This window comes from Frieseomelitta varia, unplaced genomic scaffold (assembly GCF_011392965.1).
Source record: "Frieseomelitta varia isolate USP_RPSP 00005682 unplaced genomic scaffold, Fvar_1.2 scaffold_462, whole genome shotgun sequence".
In the NCBI taxonomy this organism is placed as follows: Eukaryota; Metazoa; Arthropoda; class Insecta; order Hymenoptera; family Apidae; genus Frieseomelitta; species Frieseomelitta varia.
The window spans coordinates 1,153,439-1,171,278 of record NW_025110215.1 but is presented as its reverse complement, the minus strand read 5'-3'; the positions used below and the strand labels follow the sequence as shown (position 1 = coordinate 1,171,278).

Genomic DNA, 17,840 nt, shown 5'->3' with positions numbered 1-17,840 from the left:
GATTTGATAGGAAAAACAAATTTCGAATTTCAAACTTATTTTCTTAAAATATGTTAGTAAATAAAACTTTGATATCTGAAATTAATGTCACAGTTACAGTAAATAATTTTTTTGCTCAAAAAGATTGAAAAGAAAATCGTAAGACAAGAGGGGTTAGATAATATTTTTCTTTTCACTTTTGTATCAGTTTTTCAGAAGAATTAAGGCGAGAAAGATCGCACACTCACAAAAAAGGAAAGAAAAGGAAAGGAAATATATAAAATACAAGTCGCGTAATTCAATTTATATTGCATTATCAAGTAGAATCATTGATCGAAACTGTTTTAACATGCTGCAAGGATCGTCACCTCTTTCTTTCAAACTCTTTGCATAAAAAATCAAGCGTCTGAGCGGCAGGGGTCGTTCATTTTACGAAATCTCTTCAAAGCGGCAAACAAGAAACATGGTAAAGCGTGCCAGGCGGCTGTGAATGGAGTTACACAGCCGTGCTTTAATAATGCAACGTGTGCATCGTGTTCTATGGATAAAAGTCTCAAGGGATATGACCGATCGTCGTGCACCGCCGTTTGTTAGCCACTTCAGAACAGCCTCGTATCCCGACAACCTCGTATCATCTGTCCGCGGCAAAAGCGGAAAATGAACGTGTCACGGCGCGGATTGTTACTCCGAGACCGAGCTATTATTAAACTGGTAATATCGTCGCAGACGACGCGAACAATCTGTAACAATTCCATTCGCGAGATTTCATTTTAAATACACTGAATCTGACTGTTCACGTTCGAATTCCGAGCACGCTCTTTACGAAAATATGGGATTATGCCAACTTCATATATATATTTTAATTCGTAAATCTCCAAGGTATTATTGCAATTATAATTTTATAATTATACTTTTGCTCCAAGGTATTTACTGCAGTTAAACAGACGATGTTCGAAATAATTAAAAAAGAACTCCCGTTGAGAAAATCCTTTTTTCCGCGCGAGGTAGTCCCCAAACGCATAACTTTCGTTCAAACACGAATTATCCGTCTGCCAATTAGCGGCAGTAAGTTACAGCTCGATCGAACGGTCGCCCGAGTTTCAGTTAAACGAGGCGACCAGTTGGTCGAATCTCCGTTGGCCCCTTCCAATGGAACAAAGTTCCTTGTTCCTCTTAATTCACGATCGCGGATTTTTTATTTCGTCGTTCCCCCGGATCGATCAGCGGCCTTTCAAGTTCATTGCTCAAGGCCGCGCGCAGTCAGGAAAAAAGAGCAAGGGCCATTGTGCGAAAGATAAAGGACCGCGGTAACAAGCAGGTCGAAGGAATACGCGAAAAAAAAGGCAGCTAGAAAGCGGAAGAGGAAGAGGAAGAGGAAGAAAGATAGAACGTACGTAGTTCTACTGGCGGTTAGGGGAGATTTAGAGGGGTTGCGGCCGTACTTCTGCCTGGATAAGTAGCGTTGGCATCAAGAGGCTCGCACAACTTTTCTATATGTTCGCGCAACACGCTCGCGTATTCCTTTTTCCACGTGTGCAAGCATACAGAATGGTCTGCGATTGATGGTGCAACTAGCATTACTGGCGGTAATAATGTACGAAATTAAAGCAAATTAAAAAGTATAGTACGTTTACAGAATTAATAGGAAATTAAGAACTATTCGTAAGGTATACACGTAGATTAGTCAATTGCAGAGGAAATTTTGAAACTGTGAAAAATTTTTATCGTATATTAGGCGTTCTAACAATCTTTGTAAATTAATTACTTAAAAAATATTTTTATTTACTATGTTAATTATCAAATGCACAACAAAATGTAATTAGCAGGAGCGCAATTAAACACGGTTTAACAAAAAAAAATTCTTAAATTCATTCTCGTCAGAAACCGACGAAATTGAAGTCTTCTCGAGTTATACATCAACACCTTACAGATCGATGCACGACAGACGTTCCATGTCCCGCATACGTTTTACTATGCATGCACATTAAGATAGCGGAAAATTTACACGACGCTCAAGAAAAAGAGTTATGATGCATATTATAATATGTGCTGCAATACACGCTGCAAATGTTTATACGCGTTTCTGCTGCCTCTAGTGCTTTTTTCTCGCGACTGCGTTCTACCATGCATGTCATTAGCGTCGCCGATGGTAGGTGTAGATCAAATTTCATGAAAATCACGTGCCGCATTCACGAACGAATTTTTGTTCTCATCGAGTCGCGTTCGACTTTCAGCGAAATCTCTGAAAAATTCATCAGCCATATGTCTTCGACGCGTTCGAATTTTAAGGGCCTGGCCGCTCGATGGAAATTCGACGCTTGAATTTTGACCGAGGAGAAAGCATCCGCAGTGAATGACGTAAAGTAGATTGAACTGTCGGGCGGCGTCTGTCACAATGGGTGCAGTTCGGGTCTTTCAAACGGTTAGATCAACCGGAAATGCCACTTGCACATCGTGTTAACGATTTTCGGACCTGCCTTTGAGAACATTAAAGCTCCGGCTCCGATCGAATGGAAAGATCGTTTAAACGTCGTGCTATTTACAAAATCGTATGCGCAGCTGTAATGCAACAGCAACGGAGAAAAAGCCACAGAATCATCCGGAAAATGCTTGTTCCAAAGCCCATTAATTTGCCGTGCTTTCGCCTCGTTTCAGAGTGAAATACTACCGGGGCCGTACAAAGGTAAGTGCATTGCGGTTCCGCAGTTGGCCACCTGAAATTTGCTGCTCCACAAACTGATATAAACGAAGCCACGAGATTCGTTATAACAAACTTGGTACAAGTAAAACTTTATTTTAATACTTACAGCTTACTGCTAGTAAAAACAGAAAAACGACAAAAGTACACGACGGTCGTCGTTCTCAACGATTCAATTTAATCGAAGTTACAAAGCGTTTCTGCTCCAGTCTAGCAAATTTCTTGATCTAAAGACTGTTTGCAGCTACGCATAATAGATCGTTCGAACACGGTATTTGTCTTGCCCAGTTTGGAGCAATCTGTTAGAGAGAATAGCGGGGAAACTTTGGAACGAAAATTACAGCCACGCTCGTTAATTCGAACACCTTGAAGATATCAAGTTACGCGAGAAAGTAGTTCTCAGTGTCAAACTATCGATCATGACCTAGACCCGATCGCTTTTGCTATTAGTACGCTGTAGTATAATTGCTATTGGGTTTCTGCGGGTAACCAGGGCAAAAATCTGAAACGATTAGCAACCATTAACACGCAACGATTGAAACTCCAAAGTCTATAATATAGACAGTCTCCATGGTCTCCCACAAGAAGCTCGGTCATGTAGTCGATATATCAAATAGTTCAACTAGATCGTTGCAACGATCTATCTTATACAATATGAAGTGTATATGCAACCCTAACTGACTTTCGAACCTTCACAGGTTCCCAGGTGTTCTACACGTAAACTTTAACGCTTGATCACAGAAACTTCCATCCTCTACTCGCATCAATGTAAGTACTCGCAGTGTCAAAACTCGTGATTCGATGTATTTGAATAATTGATTCCAGCCATTCCCTCAGATATCAAGTCTCGAAACTTGGCGATTATTCGATCGGGTGGTTTCCGGATCCGTGCCTTTTCCACTTTGGATTCCACGATCCAGTGGAATTTTCGACCGCGATCCGCTTTCACCGTTCCGAAACTACCTTTGACGACGGGGAAGAAAATCTAACGGAGAACGATACAACGCGACCAACGCTGTTGTGAAACCGCGTTGGTCGCGTTCAAGAGAATGCTAGAGCATTCGGCGTGCGGAGATCCGAGAGCCACGAGCCGATGGTGAAAAAAAAAAAGTAAAGGGAGGTACGATGGCAAACTTTGTAGAACGAGTGGTGCTCCATTCCCATCGCTAACAGGGAGCACCATAATCTGCGCGCAAGAGGGTGCGGATAGGAGCGTAGGAAAGGGAGAACGGATGATAGGGGCGCGAGGAAACGAGCGGGAGAGAAAGTAGAGACGACGGAACGAAGCGTAGAACCGTCAGCCTTGGCTGCTGCATGGCCCGTATCGATTTACCTTGTGCCGGCTTCTCCGGTCGTTTCCACGTTACTCTCTATCTCTCCTCTTTCTCTCTCGTTTCTTTCTCTGCCTCTCCCGTCCCCCCCTCACTCGCTCTCTCTCTCTCTCTCTCTCTCTCTCTCTTTCGTTCTGTGTCTTTCTCATCGATCGATGAGTCAAAAGCCAAAACAGTTGATTTTATTTTTCTCCCCGCCATCGTGCTGTCTGTTTTTGAAAGTCGTTTCCGGGGAAGAAAGCCCAGCTCTTTGCCCAAAAGTTCCTCACTTCGAGAGGGCGAGTTGCAATCGGGCAACTCGTTACCTTTTGATAAACATATTGATACTGCCACGCAGAACGGTATATGCGCAAGTTTATACGCAATGCAGTAACGATGCTCATTACTGGCAAGTTGGATAAGATCGTTATAAACTGAATTTGTGAGGGATTCGCATGAATTAATCGAGTTATTAGCCGATTATTCGCTAAAGTTTTAAGGAGGAATTTCTCATTACGAAAATGTCTTATTACAGAAAGATTATCAACATTTCAATTTCTCGTTTTTTTTTTTTTTTTTAACGTCTAACGAGCCCCGCGCAAATTACAGATCGACGAAATTATGCAAGTTTATTAGTCAGACGACGTGATTGCTGATAAATTCCGTACATTCTACGAAGAAACGTGCAGAGATCGATAAATTTAATAAAGAATCTTTTATCGGGGAGGATCATTTGCATTTCAAATGCTGTTTCCTGACATAGCATAGTTCTCGAAGACGGTGCAAGCAGAAATGAGCGAGCGTTTATTCGCCGCCCGAGAATTCGCCATCCTGCTTTAAAGCTAGATTTAAAACCACGCTTGACATCTCGAACGATAATTCTATTTTAACTGCGTCCTGACATTTTATATATTACCTGAACTGAACAAGCAGATGTAATCACGTTATTTGTCCTCGTTTTATACTCGCGACACGATAGGCAGACCTCGTGCATCTTCAAACTTTCTTTTTTTACAGCACTTTAATAAATAAAATTCACCGTTACGGCACGTGAACGATGCTCGGAGTAATAAAGTAATAAATCGAGAGCTCCGATAACCAGCAACGCAACAAAAGGAGAACCCGGAGTTCTCGATGATCGGGAACGCAGAGTTCTATATCGGTGAGTGGGTAAATTAATGAGATGAGACATCGGTTGCTCGACTACGCACGTTAATTCATATTCAGAACGCGTTCTCTTCGGGGTGCAGAGAGACGATCTGCCTCGTAGCAACGTCGCCACGTACGTGCACAGTTAGCTCGCAGTTGTTATCGATGGTTCGAATTAACGATTCAAACGACCACCAACGTAAACCGTGACGACGCAAACGCGTGGGATCGAAACGAAAAAAAAAAAAAAGAAAAAAGAAAAAAAAAACCGTCTACGATACGGCCACGAATGTCGGCCATTCGTTTTCTAAATTATTCACCGCTCTCATCGAGTCGTTATTTGCCCAGTGCCGTTGCGCCGGGAGAAAAAAAATACGAGGCAACGTGACGATGTTGCGACTGTGGCACGCTGAGAAATGAACAAGAAGCAATTTTCTTAATAGATTCGAACAGCTGGCCCGAGCGGTGCAAGTTCAACGAGACCCAACGATTTGTGATGCAACTTGTACAGTTTTATGGAGTATCGTGGAAATAGATTGGATAAACGTCATGAGGAACAAATGAAGAAGTGCTTGTAGAAAATTAACTGCTGACAAAGTAAAGATTCCTCGTGATCGTGATTCAACAGTCGCGTGTAGTAGTATAAATCTAAATAACAGATACGCGAGTGCATTATACAATCTGTAATCTTGTCTTTTATTTCCTGTTATTATCGTCCAATTTTCTCGTCTGTTAGACTAGCTCTAGAAATAATCTACCTGAACAGGTCGATAGTCTGAAAGATAAACGCTCCTCTGCAAATATGTATCTATGTTTCTTTCATAAGAGTCTACAAATGGACTGTGCTTGATTCGCAAAATAAACATTCGAGATAAAAGTTTGCACTTCTCTTGGTAAATTTACTAGCGGACGAAAAAAATTACGGTAAATTTACTGCCTACTTCTTGCATAAGAATTTTTCTCTTTCGCGGGACTGTGTAACAAGAGTCCTTCAACAGCTTTGTAAAGCAGGTACGAACTTCGCCAGCGTTTATCCCGGCGTTGAACTTCGCCTCGGATTAGTCCAGCAGTGACCGTTGAATGACGTGAAACAAATTTCTTGGCAAAGAGAAGAAGAAGAAGAAGAAGAAGGAAGACTCGCAAGTTCTAGTTTTCGTCTCGATTGTCGTCTGTGGGGCACGTATTCGCACAGACATGGCGGAGGACAGTGTCGTTCGCCCAGGCAAATTCTGGACAAGCGTGTCATAACGAAGAAGCACTCGAGGCTGGGCGCACACATACATACATACATACATACATACATACACACTCGGTTACGGGGGAAAACCAGATAACGAGAGTGAAAAGGGTCGACGCTTGCGCCGACTCGCCGGAATATCCGCGTCTCTCCACGTTGACGGAATCTAGTTTCCTTCCGCCTCGTCGTGTCTTCTTTCTTCCCGCAATATTTCGGCGAGCGGTTTTCCTTATTATGAAAAAGAAACAGAAGGAAAGCGCGCGCCTCTCGCGTTTGCATTTTCGAATAAAATTTCAATTCCATCGCGGAAATTGCGCCTCGCGCTTTCACCGGAACGCGTCAAACCGTATAACGGTGTTAGACTCGGTGATAATTGCTGGCTAAAAAGATCGTAAAGTCCATTCGTCGTAGGCACGCGATTATGCACGTGGAAAATTACATCGCGTTGATATACCGCCGAAGGTGTTTTTCTTTTTCAAAGATTTATGAAATATTTCATTTCAGTAAATTATCTCGCGTATGTGTGAGTAGGAGGATATGATGGATCGTATTACAAAATGAATCTGTCAGCTTCGAAATTTGTTTCCTCTCGATGTATAGAACAACTGAAACATGCGGTTTTTGTTCACGCTTCGCAAGAACATCGCGTGAATTGATAATGAGAAAGCAAAGTGAAATTTTTGATTCACTGCCAATCCGGCTAATTATCTGCTAATTTCTGCTAATGATTTTAGTATCCACTTAACACGGGCGCTATCTACATATTCTCAAATAGAAATGTCAGTGAAACTTCAAAAGGTTCATCCAAAGGGTCAGTGACTCTGACTTTAATCCCTGAAATTGAGGTACCGAGCTTACACTCAGAAAATTAGTAAAAATTCTCGAGTAACACGGAGAAAACAACTTATCTAGAAAAGAGAAGACAGCAACGATTTTCCTTCTGAACAACGACCGACTTCAAAGAGACTACGAAATAGCAGAACACAGAATTTTCACTAAACGCCGAGAGATATTTTTTATCGTCCGCAAAGGCAACAATGCCCTTCGTATCTACCGCAAAATCTTCGTTGTCCTTTCAACAATCGCGGCCAAAACCAGGTATCCGTTCTGCTGCGTCGCGAGTCGCGGTGCACGCAGAAACATGCGTTCTTTGATAAGTTGCCAAAGAGAGGATAGGAATATAGGTGTACCTTTTACGGCCGGGAAAGCGTTCCTTTGAGGAACGCGACGCGTCCATTTATGAGAAGCAGGACGACAAAACGCGACCGAGGCTTCAGCGCGTACAAACATTTGTCGCAAATCTCTTGGCTCGCGCAGCGGGAACCATTTTAAAACCGTTCTGCGTGCCGTTGAATCATTTCTCTTTGTATCTCACTCGATAGATACGTATGCAGATATATATGTATATATATCTCTTTTCCCTGGCTGCCAGGACACGTACGCGAAGGAGTAAGAGGAAACGAAGTGCCGCCGCGTCATTCAAATATCATCCGAAGCGCAAGGCCGAAACGCGACGTGCAATTAAACAGAAATCCAGCGGCGAACATTTTGAAACGCGCGACCGACAACAATTCCACTAGCTGGCAGAGATATTTCAGCTAAAATTCAGCGCAAAAGAAAAAGTAATTAACGTTGGAATTCATCTCATTATACTTTGACAATTTTTTTCTGATACGGATGGCCGACGCCATTTTGCAGCGAATCTTTTTTACATTCTTTTTATTCTCGAAGGGAAGAGGATTTATTTATTGAATCGTGGAGCATTTTGGCGCTTGCCCGTAACGACAGGGCCCGTCGCCGCAGAACGAGCGTAAAAAGGACAGTCATAACAGCTTAGCTACGGCGATATCTCTCTCGATGGTCAAAGGAATTGAAAATTCCTCAGTTGTTGATCCTCTTCGCTAGATTTAAGTTAATCCCCCCCCCTCCGCTCTTCTCGCTTGAAATATTACGCGTAAATGTTTCAGATGAACTCTAATAGAGGCCGAACGTTTAAAAACTTGTTGAAAGCTGCGCGTAAAACTCGCGACACGAGTAAACGGTAATAAGAAAGAACTTGTTAAAAATCAAGAACTCTGCTTCAAGCGCAAAGCAAACAACGCCGCTGTGTAGGGCGTTAAAAAGGGTAGGAATATTGGATATTTAAAATACTTGGAGAAATTCATCGCAATCCGAGTGAAATTTGTGATTAAAAAAAAAAAAAAAAACTGTAATAAACGTGAAAATGATATGTAAATTCTTCCCAGCCTTCGCACTTTTAATTTCGCGTGAATCTAAACTACGCAGAGTATCATATAGGTGATTATTCTCGACAAATTTATTCTACGACGATCATCCAAGACAAGAACACAATAAGAATTTTTTAATATAACGAGAAAAAGAATATTACATGAATATGAATATGAATTTGCGTTAGCTGGAATTTCTAATTAAGGGATAATTATATTATAAATCGCAGAAAGTTCAAGTGAGTGTAAAAAAATCGATAAATGAATGGTTGTGCATCGTACATGTACATGTGTACGTACGAGGATCGCGAAAGCGGTTTAGGCTCATTTGCCCCTGAAACTTCGCGCAAGACGAATCGGAAACTTAGCCAAGGTGGTTCGGGTAGACAAGGTTTATCAATTAACATTCAACTAGGCAATTAATTGGTTCATTTTATTCGCACATGTTATTAACTCTTACTAAATTTGAGATAAAATATAATAAAGGAACTCTGAAATGACGTATTATAGAAGTTTGTAAATCGTTAAGTCGTGTATTAAAAATGTATTAAATGTTCAATCAATCTTATAACACAGAGCTCGATTTATCTGAGAGCCATGAAATTCATATTTTATTGATTCCTCTGCCGGTGCAACGGCTATTGTCTTTGAAAACCGTTCATCGGTAAAACATTACAGGAAAAAAATTTAATCTCCAAATCCTATAATCCACAAAATCTACTTTTTATCAAAACAACCTTACCCGCTGATTCTTGGGTGTTTCGAAGGAAAAGATGATATTTTTACGTAAGAAAGAAATATAAAGGACCACGAAAGGAAAGCAAGATTGGATTGACGAAAATTGGGATTTGGGAGTTGGAAACGTTTTTACATCGTTTGAACGTGTAATAAATTTCGTCAGATTAATAACAACTTCGGCAGAATTAATAGCGTTCGGTTGGCATTTCGGGAAATGTGACGGCGATGTAAAGCGCATTAACGTGCACACGATGTACATCAAAGGGACAAATGACACGAATTTATAATCGAATCCTTCGGCAAATGGCTATCGATTAGTTCGGTGTTAATTTAATCCCAGCGACCTATGAAACAACGATCGGTATTTAATAACAATTTCGCAAAGCAGAAATTGTCTGCGTCTTCGAGATGGCGAGGCCCTAGTTCGACGAACAGTCGACGATCAACGAAGAGGAGAGGCGAAAGAATCACAGCGAGTTTAATTCGAGAACGGTTTTTATTTCAGACTGTCATTGACCCTAGCCTGCTGATGCCTTTTCTCCCTGTGCAGCCGTACAACGTTATCGTACACGCGATGGTTTCGAAATTCTATTAACATGATCCTTATTCAATTAACTCCTACCGGTAATCTATACCATTCGGAAGCTACCTATCGAAGAGGTAAAATACCTTCGCGTTTCGAATCGACGGCATGGAACAGTGACAATGCAATCGAACAAGGAGTTGTAAAACAAACATTTAAATGCATTGGGCTGTAAGTAATTTCCTTACTCGGAAACTAACTCGAACCATTCACCCAAAATGTGTGAATTTCTCTCAGTTTAGTAAAAAGTACCGTGTAGTGCAATAAAAAATAAAAAAAAAAACGTTTTTAGTTTAGAGAATAAAAGTTGAAGCATCAAAGTCAATTTACTCGTCTCCATTGCCCTGGTACTTTACTTAATCCTTTGAATAATATACGAGTGGCTGGTCCATTGCATTTAAGCACGTTTAAAATTAGAAGAACTAGAATTACGGTTCTTTCAACCTTTGCTCAGAGAGAATTCGCCGTATAACTTACGCTTCCACTAAATCTTCCGGAGCTATATTCTTGATTCTCTTTCGGCGTGCTTTTGGCGCGATGCTTTGCCCGGAAATGGCCCATCACCTATACCAGACGAGTCAGGAGTCCAGGACCAATTTGTAAAAATTGCGTGGGGTTACGCGTCAACACGAAGTAGATATCGAGAGGAGAATAAAATGACAACGAACGAGCCCCCGATTCAATCTCCCGGGTAGGAAACGATTGGAGTGAAACACTATTTCCACGCAATCCGGACAAATTCATCGATTGTCCGTATGGTTATGACAGACGGTAATAATATCTGCGTGACTGTACGCCGCGTGCTGCGTGGCGTGGAAATATTTTGTGCGCCTGTCGCTGGAAGAATCGTATGTATTCTCTCGTGAGAATCCGCTACAATTACTCGGCGAATGTAAATTGAAATTGTTCGAATGTAAAGTTCCAATCATACTCGAGTGACCCGTGTGTCGCTCGCCACCTAGTAATAAGGATCAGGCAAGTTCGTACGCATCGACAAAATATGAAATTAAAAGCGCATAAAATGTAAAGAATAAATTCGATTTTTAATAATTGTCCAACGGGGAACAGTTATTAATTCTTCGCCGAGCACGGGAAAGCTGATTCATCCTGAAAACGTTTAATTACGATGGAAAATTTCAAAATTTCTCATGAAAATTTTATGAGCAATATAATTTTACTGACAACGAGAGAAACAGAGGAAAAGAGTTTGGAAGAGAATATGAACGAACAAAATACTCGATCCTACTTGCGTACTTTGAGCTTTCGTTTCAATTTGTAAAAGTTTTGTTGTAAATTAATTTCATATAGTTTTCCTGTGCGCCGTGAATGATGAGCTAAACTCGAAACGAACTTTAAAAAGATAAACCAGGTGAACTTTGTCACGACTCTTATATATATAACTTATGCAACTTTCATTTACTCCGGGAGTAACTTATATATCAGGCAGAAATGGATCACGGATTAATAATTAAGGTGAACAGCGACACGTCGGACTATTTTTTTCACGATATCAATTATTCAGCGATCTTTAAAAACGGATTCACCGATTCAAAACTGTCACAGTTGATTGCGTAGCGTGTAATTAATTCGTTCGAATATCGAACAATCCCGAATCCACATATGAAATCATAGCTTAGCAATGTAAATGCATGTGCATTATCAAAAACTTAAATCAAATCCCCATTATTGTTAACAGAACGTGTCTACCATTTAATTAGAAATCGTAAGTATTATATAATCTAATAATAAATGCATTTTTATTCATAAAAATTCATGTTCTTTTCTTTAGTCTGAGAAAACTTCGTAAAGATCATCGAAATTCCATCTACGATCACAAGTTTATCACAAGATAGGAACCAGAATACTGAAAAACCATGGTAAAATAATAAGACACTTGGATGAAAATGTACTCAGTCGTGTTCGATGCAATTTACTGTCATCCTAATACAGAATTAATCGCAACAATCATCGAAGAAATTTCTCCAACCTTTGAAGATTTATCTTTTTCTTGAGAACCGTGATGTCAAAATGATATTGACGGAAGCTAATGGTGCTTGCACCGAGAACTAATTTAGACGTCGTAAGATCAAATGTCTTTGGGGCTCATGATTATTCAAGGCAGTGAAACTTATCGATTAACGGCTCGCAACTTCATACCGAGCCATTGGAATCCCAAATTTCCTCTTGAAATAACTTTCTAAAATGTTCGATTACACGATACTTGACAAAAATTTGCCCACCACAGGAATTATTTGCATAAAAGTTACTTCGACACCCTGTTTTGTTTTGTTTCTTTTTTTTATAGATAAGAAGAAATTAATGTTTAAAAATACATAAATATTACAAGATTTATTATATTTTTCTGTCAGTAGACACGTTATTGATTCGCTGACACGACATCGAAGTGAAATCGTGTGTAGCCTATCGCCAGTTTGGCATGCGAGACAAGGTGGCCGTTCGATGTCACGAGAAATCATATATCAGCTGACCACAGAGTGAAGTCTATTAATTATCAACGTGGTTAGCGTGGTGGCAGCTGGTTCTTTCGGAAATTAACCAGTTTAAGTGGCCACAATCATTCGTACCAGCTCATCGTACGCCGCCGATGCTTATCCACCAGCAAAATCCACTAGCGAATTGACTACCTATCTACAATCGGCTGTGAAAGCGATTAAGTCGGCTATCACAATGCACGCGAATAAACCGACCGAATATACTGACAAAATTTTGCGAGGAATTTGATAGTATCATTGAGACAATCCTTGTCTTAGCCTAAAAATCGTACTTATACCATTTACTAAAAATTTCTACTAGAACTAGCCCGAATCTTCCGATAATATGATCAATTCGAAATTACTACTGACAATAATAGTTCATTAATAGTGTGACAGGTTCGTTCTCGGAGAGAAAAGGGTTCTAGATTGCTCGTGAAAAGAGCAGGAAATCGAATTGAAAATGAAGATCGAGGGGAAGTAATTGCTATTAATTTCTAAAAGGAAATATGAAAACGTAATTTTCGACTCTATTAAGAAATCGAGAACGGCTGGACGTCTGCCTAATGCCGCTACTGAAACGTTTTACAAATTTCCCTCTGTACCGGATTACAGGGATAATTTATGAAAATCGATCGCAACCTGACGATACCGAGCTTCACGTGCCAACGTAGCAACTAGTTCGAACACTGCCAATAAATTTTCGCTGAAACGGATAGACTAGTAGATAGTTGTTTCGCGACGCGGTCGATGCACACATCGATAACTGTTTCGTGGCCTTTCTACGTATGTACGGTGGCGAAACGAGGTGAAGTAAAATTACCGCCGGGAATTACGTTCGCCGAGCTGATAACAGTTCCACGCCTACGGAAGGAAAATAACCCCACGATCGATCGTGAATCGTGGCTAATCGTTGCCTGAAAGAGCGCAATTAGACGTGTTGGCGTTACTTTTACGTTGTGTTTGCGTGTTATACACATACGCTTTTGTTAAAAGCGTAACGTCGCGCGTTGTGTCAATTTTAATAACGAATAACAAGTGTCTATTGATGATGCGCGGATGAGAAACAAATTGTGATTGATACGACAACAAAGTAACAACATTGGGAACGATTAAATATCAACCTAGTCGCGATGAAATCATAAAATCCGCGCGAGTTATTAATTAATTCTCAACCGGTAGTTTCGAAATTATCCGAGCCAGCGAGCATCGTTTTTCGTACATTTCCGAAAGTAACGACCTCAAAGCTCTCGCGGCGACCTATTTCCTTAATTAAACATGCCTTCTGGTGTGAAAAATCGGCGTTCCCTCGTAGCTCGTAACGTTCCATCGCCGCAAGTCGAAGTAAAATTTCCAGCGCGATTAGAATACATCGCGGAGGAGTGATGCGTTTACGATTTTAATTAAAATCACCGGTTCGCGAAGGAATTCTCGAAATATTCCCCATGGCACCCTCCCGTGCAAACGGGCTGAAACCCTCGCGAAAAGAGATCGCAAGTATCTCGCTCATCCCCATGTGGATTTGGGGCTGGTCCACGTTCGTCCCCTGCTGCTGGTCGATTTTTTTCCACCGACCTTACGCCACGCGCGTCCTCTGCGTCAAACGCCGAATTGTTTTACGTTTCTCTGCTGCCGGGGAGGGTGGAAGATCCCTTCTCGACATCGATGCAAATCCCACCCACACACGACGCTTTCATGGTTCCTTTCTCACCCCCTCCCCCACCCCCTCCTCGGTACTGCGACCTTTCCCCTTGGTTTTGTGAATCGTGCGTGCACGGGGTCGATACGTGCGTTTTGGGGGCTGCTGCCAGTACCCTGCTGCGATAAATGCTCCTTTGTCTCCGGAATGGCAAAAGTATCCCGCAACGAGACTATCTAAGGCCAGCGGAACAGCAGTCTGTTCCGACCCGAAACCGAAACAACTCGAATTGTCACGAATTTTTCTGCTCGAACATTTGACTTTCACAGTGGGGAACAGCTTAGTTTCTACTCTCGTCTAGTTGTAATTGCAACATTTCAGGAAACTTTTCTTTAAAGGACCGTTTCACGTTAACGACAACGTTCTCGCTTCCGTCTCGAGTTTGCGGAAAAACTTTATCGCTACGACTTGCGACACACGTATCTTACGTGCGCCGTCTGTTTCGTGACTCGTCGGGGCACACTCGTGAAACTGGAGATACCTCGAGCTCTCAAGTTTACGCGTTACCGTTTCATTGTTGGTGTACAGTTAGTTTGCTCGCTCCGGAGTATTGATAAGTGGCAATAAAGGAGCTTCTGGCAACCAACCTGTGTTGCACTGTTCGGTTGCGTCTTTATGTATTCACGAACGGAACGACTGAAACGGCGAAGTTAGTATAAAAAATGTTGTTTCGTTCGTTTGATTAATCCGAAGGAAGGAAAGTTTGAAAATGACAGGATCTTAAGCATTCTTATCCCTGCTGTGTTTTAACAATTCGATTCTTCGAACGACCAGAACTAAATACACCTGACTTTTTGATTTGACAACAAAGCAAATTTTTTACCTCGCTCTTCGCTTGAGCGCACAGTATAGAACTATTCAATAACAACAAATCACAATCCGCATAATGTCCCAATTACTTTTAATCGTTATGGTACCTTAAAACTGAGTAGCCAATCTATTCCGCAATATCCGTAAAAAAAAAAAAAATTCATAAAACAAGAAGCTGAGCTTGCGAGAAGCTTATCTTAACTACCCCCATCGATCTCAATATTCATTATCATTAAACCGAGACGTTCCGTATGAAATATCTCCTACGTATTTTCTATGGAAATCAGAATCGTAAAAAGACGGCTCGTCGTCGTCTTGCTTCACGTTCATTAGCGTGGAAGATGTTAGGATGATGCAGGTGAAACGATGCGACGCGCAATACACAATATCGCCAGCGGATCAATGAACGCCCGAGGCGCGCTTTCACTTCAAGAAGATGTTCTCCCAAGTCTGATTTTATAATCAATGCGAACGAAATCCTTTATTTTCCATCCGCATTCTGTTTGCAAGACAGATCTCTACGCAGGGTTACGCATCCGCGTTGAATTAAGGGGTTCGCACCCCCTCTCCAATTTGCTCAAGTCGATAATCACGCGTATCGATCTTTCGCGTGGGTTGCACCTTTGTTCGGTCGTCGACGAGCGAACCATCCTTAAGACGAACTCGTTAAATTAAGATTGCTCTCTCGACTCCCCCCTTCTTTAAAGGATAAACTGCACTTTTAATTACTCGCAATTAGTATAATAATACGGCTGAAATACGAATGACCTTAAAGGCGAGAGTGCATTCTCTCCGAAGAGATAACCGGGGAAATTCTTCGTTAACGCTGAGGATTTGTTTGCTAATAATAAAGAGAAAATGCTGATTGCACGAAATAAGGGAGCAGCTGAATGGCTGATTTTTGTAGAGTAGCTGCAACAAGAGAGATGAAGAGTTTTTAGATAGTAATTATAAGATATTATAAACTTTTTCGAATGTATCTGAATCAAAAAATCTGTATTTGCCAATTATAAAAGAAGAATGACTTGAAAGAATCACTTGTATTATTGTAGAATATACATGTACCACGTAGCAGCGTTCTAGCACACTCTCAATGAATAGCAATTCAAACGAATTCAAGTTAATTAATCAAGCTAATGTACTAGAAATCTTAATACAGTCCTATACAACTTTCAGCTCCAGAATGACGATACGATACAATAAGAAAAAGCAGCAAACCATCGTGAGAAATGAAATCACACTGCTCTGGAGTTTGCGTCCACGCATCGAAAATATTCCATTCCGGTCGTTTTAAAAAGAAAAATTCGAAACAATCTATTTCCAGTACCAAGTCTCGCGTCTGTCGTCTAAAAATGATGAGAGTTCCCGTTACGAAACTTTTGCGTATTACTGTGCAAACGTCAGTCGAGAACGCATCATCTGAAACATTCTGAAATTTCGTGTGAAAAATTTTAGCGAAGATAAAGAACGTATTAATATCTACTGTGAATTTAAGCACAGTCATTGTTCCCATAATTACATTCTTTGCAATGAATTGTCTAAAATTTCAGAATTTTGTAAAAAATAAATTGTTCAACTGGATATAGTCACTTTTCAATGTCATTATAATATAATATAATCAGAAAGGAAAAAGGAAACTGGTATCAAAAAGGCTCGATAACGTTTCACCCACCAAAATACTTTTTATCGATTTACTGTTACTCTTTCTCTGTACTTACGCGACACTTGAGCTTTTAATAAAGCGTAATCGAGGGTTCGCCGTAAGAGACAGTGATTTTAACGACTATTGTCACCGCAACATCGATCATTTTTCTTTGTTCACGCGTTTCTTCATGCATACGAATTCTTCGTAACTCACGTAAAAAGATCTTGGGACCTTTCTTTTACAATCAAATGGCTATCGGTGTGAGAATTTAATCGCACAAAAGGATACATGGGGGTTCAGATGTTACGGATCATAATAATGATGAAAGACGAGAAATGATAAGTAAAAAATTCTTGAAATGGCAAAAACACATACTTAATCAAAAATTGACGTCCACGTAATTCGATGCTAACCAAGACTTAATGCATTCTAAATCGCAATGGCCTGTAGGCCTGGATTTATATTTAGCTGCCCGCACATCGGAGAAAAAATAGTATTCGATACACGTACACGAGGAAAATGTTTCATACTACCAGGCCCCGTGCTTTCTCATAGTTTCCAGTATCCATACTGTTTGACATTTCCAACTTTTTCGAGTTTTCGATATGCTTCCGATATTTCGATCAGCTTGGTTTAACAAATTCGAATATTACCAAATAAATAATGAATATAGTCTGCATTAATTATCATAGAACAATGAATTTACCATCACCAATTGCACGATAAATGTCACGCAAGCACACCGTTACATTGTGCATGTCAACATGATAAAAGTCAATATCAATAAATTAACAGATTCTGCAATGTAACATCTAATTATGTCAGTAGTATGAATGTTATCTACGAATGCATAATAGAACAGTCTGACATCAGATTATTCGGGAATTTGCGCGACGTTCGTATCGGTTTCCAGAGAAGTGGAGACATCGTAGTCGAGAATCTTGAACAGTGTTGTTTGCAAGTTGAACGGAAACGCGAGATATACGCGACAAGCTAGACAAATACATCGAACATAATGCACTGGTGTACTTGGATGTACGTGATGTCGCAGGAGAATGGCAGTTGCTATAACGCGCGTAATGAGTACTACGTGTAATAGTTGTAGTATACGCACGCGTTAACGTGCAACACTTTCGACGAGAATATTTCGCCGTCGGCGCATTCCGTGATTTATGAAAACATACAATCACGCTGAAGCGTAAATAGAACATTCCTGGCAAAAGATGGAAACTTGGCCAAAAGGATGAAAAGAGGTAGATATGTTTGCGTGAA

At 40.7% G+C, this 17,840-nt stretch overlaps 1 protein-coding gene across 7 annotated transcripts in view; it reads right to left on the bottom strand.

Moving 5' to 3' along the window:
- LOC122532638 (diacylglycerol lipase-alpha) overlaps window positions 1-17,840 on the bottom strand; it is a 48,419-nt gene that overhangs the window by 20,924 nt on the left and 9,655 nt on the right. The window contains exons 1-2 of one of the 7 annotated variants that reach the window (XM_043661593.1): window positions 7,016-7,020; window positions 4,104-4,106 (exon numbers count right to left, since the gene is read on the bottom strand). The exons of the other annotated variants lie outside the window; for them this stretch is intronic. The gene's annotated coding sequence lies outside the window, so the exon portion shown is untranslated. Of the gene's footprint in view, window positions 1-4,103; window positions 4,107-7,015; window positions 7,021-17,840 lie in introns of those variants that run through there. 7 annotated transcript variants of the gene reach the window in all.